General features: G+C 33.1%; 1 pseudogene; it reads right to left on the bottom strand.

Annotated features, from left to right (window-relative positions):
- Positions 1-8,747: 8,747 nt before the first annotated feature.
- On the bottom strand, positions 8,748-8,840 carry LOC114507219 (annotated as a pseudogene).
- Positions 8,841-10,094: the final 1,254 nt, after the last annotated feature.

Here is a 10,094-nt window from a genome sequence, read left to right as displayed (position 1 = left end):
CACTGCTTAGGGAGTACGTTGGAGTGGGGTCCCTATGATCATAGATATGTCAGCATGCTATTGACCATCAATCTATATGTACAATTGGGACAATTTTGGGTAATGTAAAAATATTAAGAACCACTGATTTGATGGAAGAAAACCATTTGCTGAATCAAAGTCAAGTTTCCCAAGCTTGCCGTTATTACCACTGGTCTATGGGTTTAGAGGGACAGGTAGGCTAGGAGAGCAAAATATATACTAGTAGGTACAAAAATGTTTTTCTTTATTTTTTTATTGTTCAATTTACTTTTTAAAGTTAAATTTATTGGGGTGACAATGGTTCATAAGAGCATATAGGTTCCAAGTGTATATTTCTATGACACTAGATGTATATGTTGCACTGTGTGCCCACCACCTAAAGCCAAACCATCATTCATTACCATATACTAGGCCTCCTCTATCTCCCACCCCCCGACTCCCTCCCCTCTAGCAACCATCCCATTTCTGTCTGTGTCCATATCTCAAATATGAGTGGATCATATGGTTCTTAGCTTTTTGTGACTGACTTATTTCACTTAGCAGAATATTCTTAAGGTTCAATTAAAAAATGAAAACTACAGAGAAGATAGAAGAGCACTTGGGTATTCTAAGATAAAAAGAATTCAAATGGAAATCTGAAGAATAGAAAATACAAAATTTGTGTACACACAATGCAAATAATTATGGAAATAATAATTGTTTACTGTTTAGAGATATATATATTTGACAGTTGTAGAACTGGAAGGTATCTTAAAGATATACTTATCCAGTCCTATTATTTTATAAATTAAAAGTATCATTTATTCCATAATTATTGTTATGCTAAATGGAGAGTAAAGTTATTTTTAATCATTTAAAAGCTAAATAAGTCAACACAAGAAGCATGATACAAGAAAAAATGATAATTTGATCTATTAAAATTAGAAATTCTCTTCTATGAAAGACAGTGTTATAAAATCAAAACACAAGCCACCAACTGAGAGCAAATATTTGTAAAACACATATCTGATAAAAGACTTGTATCCAAAATAGACAAAGAACTCTTTAAAGTCAACAAGAAAACAAAATATGAACACATTTGGGCAAAAGCTCTGAAAAGACACACTCCAGAAGAAACATACAGATGTCAAATAAACACATGAAAAGATACTCAAAATAATTTGTCATTAAGAAAATGTTAATCACAACAACAATGATCTATCACAACATGCTTTATTAAAAAGGCTTAAAAAAGAAAAATCAAATAAACTGACAACACCTATTTCTGTTAAGGATGTGAAACAAAAGGAACTCATTTATAACTGGGATGAATGCAAAGTACTACAACCATTTTAGCAGAAGACTATTTAGCAGTTTTGTATAAAGCTAAACAGCTTCAGCACACAAGCCCATAATCATGCTCTTTGGTATTTAAACAATTGATTTTAAAACTATGTCTGTACAAAAGCCTGTGCATCAATATTTACAGAAACCCTTTTTGTAATTGCTAAACCTGGAAGGAACCAAAATGTTCTCCAATAAATAAATTGGTATAAATAAAATATATGGTATCAATTATATAGATAGTGAAATGCCATTCAGCCAAAAATTAACTGTCAAGTCACATAATGTATTGATAAACCTTAAAAGCATGTTGCTAAGTAAAGGAAGCCAGTCTGAAAAGGCCACATCCAGTATAATTCTTCATAGGAATTTTAGGAAAGATAAAATTATACAGTGAGGATACAGACCAATGGCTGCCAAGACTTCTGGGGGAAACCATGCTTGGATAGGTGAAGAACAGGAGGTATATTTAGGGTACTGAAACTATTCTGCATGACATTATACCATGGGTATATGTCACTGTGCATTTGTCAAAACCCATAGAATTACAGTAAACAAAGCAAGATGTAATAGATGCAAATGAAAAAAAAATTGTCAAAAGGCTGGATGGTCCCGGGATAGAATGTAGAATATGGCAAGACTCTCTGTTACAAGTATATAGAACAACCTCACTGAAGGAGTAGTAAAAAGTGCTGACCCAAATAACTTTTGAAGCATATGGAGTCTGTAACTAAAAGCAAAAGGAACTACACACAAACACTGTACTCTAGTTCAGTGGTTTCTGAGGGAGGTACAGCTTAACAATTCTGAAATCACTATATACATGCACTGGAACTAAACAATGAAGTGGATGGCCAATGGCAAGAGCCAGGTTTCTCACTGCTGGAGTGGGAATTTGCATTCAAGCAAAGGGTGGAGTCTACCAGATCCATAAGTAGTCAATTAGAGTTGGAGACATCACTATAGGCTCATATTTAGCTTAAGATAAATACAAATGATTACACTTAGAAATAGCTATAGATGTATGTATATACACAGGTTACTATATACATATATTTCTTTGTTTTGTCAGCTGAGAGGGCCTGAAAGAAATGATACCTCAGTAGCACACCTAGTGCCCAGATCTCAGTTTCTAATTATCATTCTCTGGTTAAAGGAACTGGGGCTGCTTGGTGAGATGGCTAATTACAGGCCTGGGGCAGGACACATATGTCAGTCTGGAGCAACTTATAGTTGCCAAAAAGGAAGGAAGTGCTTAGAGACTATAAACAAAAACCCCACACAATCCACATTGATGGAGAGATGTCAACAGGACACAGTACCTAGAACAATTTGAGCAACAAAATCAACATGTTGGATCATTCAAAACCTAAAGACACAAAAGCATAAAATACATATCCATACTGATAAAAATGATTAAATAAATTGGAATAAATAAACAAATCTCTTGGACACAAAAATTCCAAATAACTCAGGGAAATATGCTGCTCCCAAAGAGATGGAGCACAACACTTCACTCCTAAGTCTGGGCTGGATATGGTGGCCTCTCCCCACAGAATTTGTACGGCATGGAAAGAAACAGTTTGGCCTTACAACGGTGAAATCTGACAAACACTGCTCTAGCCAGATATTCAAGATGACATCCACAGTGACAAGTCATTTTAGTGGTATATATATCTTTCATAAGACTTGATGAGAATGGCACTTTATCTCTATGGTTTTCCTCCCAAACACAACCCAATTCTCATCATGCAAAAACAAACCATCATACAAAATTTCAATATGAGAGAATCCTGCAGTTCACTTGGCCAATACTCTGTGAAACAGTCAAACTCATCCAAAACAAGAAAAAGTCTGAGAAACTATTAAAACCAAGAAGAGCCTAAAGAAATATGACAACTAAAGGTGATGTTATATTCTGGATGAGAGTCTGAAACAAAAAGGACATTAAATAAAAACTAAGGAAGTAAGAATAAAGTATGAACTTTAGTTAATATTAATGTATCAAAATAGGTTCATTAGTTGACACAAATATATCATACTAATGTAATATGTTTTAGAAAAAACTGAGTTTGAGCAAATTGGAATATTCTGTAATAATTTTACTATTTTTATGTAAATCTAAAAACACTCCAAAATTAAAAATGTCTTTAAAAATCAAACCTCTAGGATTTTTAAAAATTGGATAAGCATGTTAACCTAAACCCCAAGTTTCTAATCTGCACATCTGAAATTTCTTTCAATATCTTATGATTACCTGGGTTACTGAAATTAGTAATGTTCATTATTTTTAGTTTTAAAAAGTTGAAATATAATGGCTTTGTTTTTGGAAGTTAGAAAATTTTATCAAAGAATAAGGATATTAGCAAATAACCCAGGAAAATTTTCTTCCCATACTTACAGTGACCTTGTCTCAAACTGTAGTCAGAGTTCTACTGGCAAAAAACCCCAAACAAACAAATCACAGATAGTGTTACCAGAAATATTGATTTCTGCTCCCAACTCCAGACCTCTGGAATAAGAATCTCAGGATAGAGGAGTGTAGTGTAGCAGGAAACTGGAGACCAAAAATATGAATCTTTAACAAGACTTTCAGTTGAGCCAATTGTCATTGAGCCATTATTTGCATGGTCAAACATTTATTGTTGACGAAGTCTTGAAAATCTCTTAGAATAATAAAAATTACATCTTTTCCTACATAATAATTATAAATTAAGTTGCCCATCTTTTTTCCATTACACATCAAATAATTAGTACAAAGATTGTATTTGCATATATGCATGTGAATTTTGATTAACTTTTATGGTCCTGCTAGAACACTGTTTATTTGGTAAATTATGATAACTAATCACTCTTGTTTCTCTAATTTGTTCTTTGAAAAGTCATTAACTAATATTGTTACTTAGGAGTTCTATACATTAGTACCATTTTTTTACAGTTTTGTCAACTTCATTCATTCATATACCTAACTATTTTTTCTGGAGGGTTTTTTAATAGCAATTTTAGATAAATCCTAATAAAGATACGTTACTCTATCAAACAATTAATTGTCAGTGAATTCCTATTTTGATACCAGCTGGTGGATCACTTTTTAATGTGTATGTGCATGTTTCTTTTTAATTTAGAAATGTTTCCATTTTGTATTTTTTTTGGTTGAGTGGTATTCTATTTCTCTGGAAAGTCTAGTGGAGTCTTGAAAGTCCTAAGTTCAGTTGTTGCTTTATTTTTTATTTTATATTTAGTTTTGATATTTTAGCTATCTCTGGTTATTTTTCTCCAATTAAACTTTTAACAGTTTGGATATGTAGTACATTTTAAATTACAAATCTAAGCATGTCCTATAATATCCTAGAACAGGAAATGATTCATTCTCTCAATTACTCTATTGGATTGTTATTACTTTTTAATTCCCATGAGATGGAGTTCAGCCCTTATCTGAGGAACAGGTTTGTTGTTGTTGACTATTTATTTTGATAGACTATAGCCACAGAAATGATTTCTATAACAAGGGACATATTCATTTTCTTTTTTAGCCATAAAAAAGTCAAAGGGTAAAGTAACATTGTTGCATTCACCTTTACAATAGTACTGTTAAATTTTGCCCAACTGCTTGGCAGATAAGCTTAATTTGATAAGCTACTGGTTGAGAGGGAAGAGATGCGGTACAGAATTATCACTGAAATTTTTCATTATTACAAACCAAAGTTACATGGCACTGTTTATAAGTAAATACAGTTTTCTCATCATTACACAGAGGAAATCTATTCTTAAAAATTCAAACTTTGGCAAAAATATATAGTCATAGAGTATTATTTATGTTTTTGAAATATTAGAAAAACCTAAAGTTAAGGAGAATTCTGAGGAATGTAGCAAATAATAAATACAGTTTTGAGGAAATTTAAATTACATGGGAATTCAGTTGGGAAAATGCTTGTGAAAGAACTTATTGAAAACTCAAATTATAAAATAGCATGTGCCAAATTATTTCAAATAGTTAAATAGAAAAATAATTTAAAACCCAAAATTTTATAATGCATTAATAAAACAATTTATATAATTTTTAAAATTGTTTTATTTTTACATTGTATACATTTTCCTTTTATGATCAAAGAGAACTATAGCAGTGTTTTTTATTATAGAATGTTAAAACATCAAATATATTTTCATATCTGAATACATACCTTCACACACAGTGAAGAATTTATAATTTCCTTCTTTCATGTACTTTTCTTACTACATCATAATCTGGCTTATGCCATGTTGATGCCAAAGTTATATCAAATATAACTTCTTCTTGTTGCTCTTTCTAATAGATCCAGACAGAATTCATTGTCATCAAGTTTTAAAAATTGAGGGAATTTTTTAAAAATTGAGATACAATTTATAATAAAATTCACTCTGTTAAAGCACCCAATTCAGTATACTTTTTATATACTTCAGTAAACTACTTCATTAGTTGTTACTATATTCAAAAAGTTGTGCAACCATCACCACTGTCTTATTCCAGAATATTTTCATTGGCTCAGAAAGAAACCCTGTGCCTATTGGCAATCATTCTTCCCTTTCCCGGACCCCAGCAATCATCTACTTTCCCTCTGGGGATTTTCCTATTTTAGATAATTTGTATAAATGAAATCATGTAATTTGTGGTCTTTTGTGCCCAGTTTCTTTTACTCCATATGGTAACACTATATATCCCTGTTATAATACTAGTTATTACTTCATTCCTTTGGTATAATATTCCATTATGTGGATATACCACATGTTTATCCTTTCATCAGTCAGTGGGCATTTGGGTTACTCCCACTTTTCTGGCTATTCTGAATAATGCTGCTGTGTACATGCATGCACAAATTTTTGTGTGAACAGATATGTTCCATTATCTTATATATATATACCTAAAATTAGTTTCTCTGGGTCAATAGTAAGTCTATGTTAAGCTTTTTGAAGAACTGCCAAACAGTTTTCCAAAGTAGCTGTACCATTTTGTATTCCCACCAGCAATATACAATGGTTTTAATTTCTCTACATACTTGTCAACAATAATTCTTATTTATCTTTTCAGTTTCAACCATCCTAGTAGGTATGACATGGTACCACATGGTAGTTTTAGTTTTTATTTCCTAATAACTAATGGTGAGCATTTGTTCACATGTTTATTGCCATTTGTTACTTTGTTTGGAGGAATGTCTATTCAAATCCTTTGCCTATTTTTTAGTTTCTTTCATGTTTCCATTAGTAAGTTGTAAGTTTTTTATACATGCTGAATGCTAGATGTTGATTAGATATATTATTTGCATACATTTCTTCCAGTCCTGTGGGTTGTCTTTCCACTTTCTCGATAGTGTCCTATGAAGCACAGAATTTCTTAGTTTTGATAAAATCCAATTTATCTATTTTTTTGGTTGCCTTGCATTTTATCTCATATCTAAGAAACCATTACCTAATCCAAATATACAAAGATTCACATGTGTGTTTGCTTCTAAGAATTTTATAGTTGTAGCTCTTATATATAGGTTTATTATTCACTTTGTGTTGATCCTGTGAATGGTACACAGAGGACTTTATACAGATCTAATTATACTTGATACTGCATCACTGTTTACTGAATTTATTTTTCACTTTCTTCCTTTATGTTTTGATCTGCCAGAATACTGCATACAGAAACTAGTAGTAATAATCTTAAAAATTATTATTTGAAAATTGAATTGAATTTAATATGTTAAATGGTAGCATGGTTGTACTACCCCAAATCTGTTAACTTTTGCTTGAGCTTCCATGATGGTGCAACAAGTGCCAGAAAACTTGGACGCATGGGTGGAAGCCATAGAATAGAATACAAAGCTTCTCTCTATCTTTTTTTTTTATATAAGTTTTGTGTGTTTTTAAGATTTTTATTTATTTTTTTTAGAGAGGGAAGGGAGGGAGAGAGAGAGAGAGAAACATGGGAGTCATGGCCTACAACCCAGGCATGTACCCTGGCTGGGAATCAAACCTGGGACACTTTGGTTCCCAGCCCATGCTCAATCCACTGAGCTACGCCAGCCAGGGCACTTCTCTCTATCTTTATATACAATCAGAAGAAAGACTTTGAAAGTGCTGAGGATTTGGTGTCAGAGAAGGAACCTTGTCAGAAGCACTTACCAAATATTAGCTTCACATTCATGGTATTAATTAAATTATATATAAAAACTATATATGTATAAATTATATTTATAAAAGAAATTTGATCATAAAAATTCCCATTATTTGATGTAATTTGAATTGTTGGGTATCAGAAAAGTCAAATAAACCACTAACTTGTCATTCGCTCCATTCAGGAGACAGGAAACTCAATCATAATGTACTGACCCAAGATGAGGTACTGGGATATAAAGAGGTGTGATGGAGCAAGAGCCACAATGGAGACACACATGATTTTCCTCATGTAAAAGAAGAGGCTTCCCAGTAGGAAGACAACAGGAAGAAGCAGGAGTGAAGGTGTCTCAACAGTGATCAAAGTAATAACCTGAAGCAGAAGAAAGCAAGCATCTCCTAAGGCAGAGCAAGGAATAAATACTTAGAGTCAAGCAGTGCTTTCAGTGGCAGCCTGTTATGGGAGGATCGGGTGCTGCAAAAAGGGCCTCAATCTGGGCAAGGGTGAGAAAGGACCTAAGCAGAAGTGTGTAAAAATAAACTTGTAGAAAATGGAGCACTTTGCATATTCAATCTGTCCTTTAAGTTTTTGGAGTCTTTTTTTATTGTTTTGAATACTTGCTTTGATGGGGCATATTAAGCTATTTATAGCTTTAAAACTTACAGCTTATAGATTAAAAAGTATAATTTATAGCTATTGGTGCTTTTAAATTAATAAAGACACTTTTATGAAATCAAAAGCAACTAATAAAATTGCTTGCACTGTAAAAGAAATCATGAACAAATGTAGAATACAGCACTTACTTTAATGGTTTTATCAATTACATGTAGTAATCCTAACAGACAAGTTGGCTATCCAAGCTTAAATAAACTTACATAAATACTCCCATGTAGACACTGCACGCTCCAGGGGATTACAAAACAAAGAGGAAAGAGTATATCCAAATTAAAAAATTTAAGCCTTTGGATAATTTCAGCTTCTAAAATAATTATTAACAACAACACATTCAAAGAGAGTAGTGTTGCTGGAAAAGCCACACTGCTGCTGATAGTAAAAGCTCACATGTTCACTAACGAGGAGAGGGAAGAATGGGATGGATTCACTATCAATTTCATTTTTTCTGTTAATGAAGTAAAATTAATATCTGTCTTATTCAAGAGTTTGCTAATGCAATGTTAAAGCAATCCAGGTTTTTTCAGTGAAATACTTACTTAATAGCATATGAAGTTCAAACTGAACGTCATGTACAATTTTATCATGTTACACTGCAACTGTCAACTGTAGCTGGACTCTAGATAAGAGCTTCCTTAAAAAAAGTTTAGTAACAAACTATAGAAATGATTCCTGAAAGTATAGTCTTCGAGGGTGGGAGGCGGGGATGAGTGCAGTGGAGGGCACAGTGTGGGGAAAATGGAGACAACTGTACTTGAACAACAATAAATTATAAAAAAAAAAAACAGTTTAGGTTCTCATGAGCATTTATTTACACGCATTTTGAAGAAAATTTATATGTAGAACCTGACCTTGCTACAAAATCTCAGACCAAATCAATGTTTTTGAAAGGTGCAGAATCACAGGAAACATTTAATGTGAAGGAATGGGTAAATATGAAGATACATATTACTCATTTAACTAGTAATGGCAAGCATTGTTCAGATTTCCCTGGTTACTTTGCAGAGCAACTCCACTGGGAACAATTTTCCTCAAGGCTGTGGCAGTGGTGTCCTAAACTACATTAAAACAGAGGACAGTCAAAAGCAAGCTTACCTTGTCCTACTGTGGCAGGTCTCTTCCCTGCATTCTCAGTCTTGATCATGAAAACACTGTCCACCTTGTCACAGAATCCAAAACTCAGAACTTAGTACAGAGTGTCCTTACACTCTGACTTCCCATTGCATTAAATGTGCACGAGTGGCTGAGCAGAACTCTAACATCCCAGTCATCTGTCCCCTATATTCAACCCTCCCATATGACAACGCTTATCTCCTCAATCTGCACCAGAATCATGGTTTCCTCACTCACATGCCAACATCTAGTTTTGATCACCTCCAATGTATCTGAATTTCAAAGATTACCAAAATCATCTTCTAAAATTACAAACCCTCTTACTACTCTGTTGCTTAAAATGCTCCACAGTTCCTCAGTGGATATGGAGTAAAGTCTCCGTGTCTTAATCCCTTAGCAAACATTTAAGGCCTTTCTTAACCAGAATTCTTATTTCTTGAATCATGTCTCCAACTTCTTTCTTATGCCCCAACAATGTCAAACGGCTTACCTTTTCCTGTTTATATTAGTTTGTACACTATTGGGACTTCTTCCTACCAGGACTTCCTTCTTTCTTCATATCTGTCTTGCTAAAGCTTATTCACCTTGGAGTCCTTCAATTCTCTGTTTTAAATGTATCTTGCTCTGTGGGCCCTTCCCTGCTTTACAAAAAAAATGTTCATTTTCTTTCCTGTCCTACTTCTAAGCCTTATACATACCTTTGTTATATGACAAAGCATACAATTTTAGATTGTTTTCTCATGATTGCTCCTTTCTACTCTAGTGTAAAAACTTATCACATTTAATATTTATACTTGCAAGATTTAAAACACTCTTCTTCAATTTCTCA

The sequence above is a fragment of the Phyllostomus discolor genome, chromosome 9 (assembly GCF_004126475.2).
Source record: "Phyllostomus discolor isolate MPI-MPIP mPhyDis1 chromosome 9, mPhyDis1.pri.v3, whole genome shotgun sequence".
NCBI lineage: Eukaryota > Metazoa > Chordata > Mammalia > Chiroptera > Phyllostomidae > Phyllostomus > Phyllostomus discolor.
Note: the sequence above shows the minus strand (reverse complement) of the source record. Positions and strands in the feature narration are given on the sequence as shown.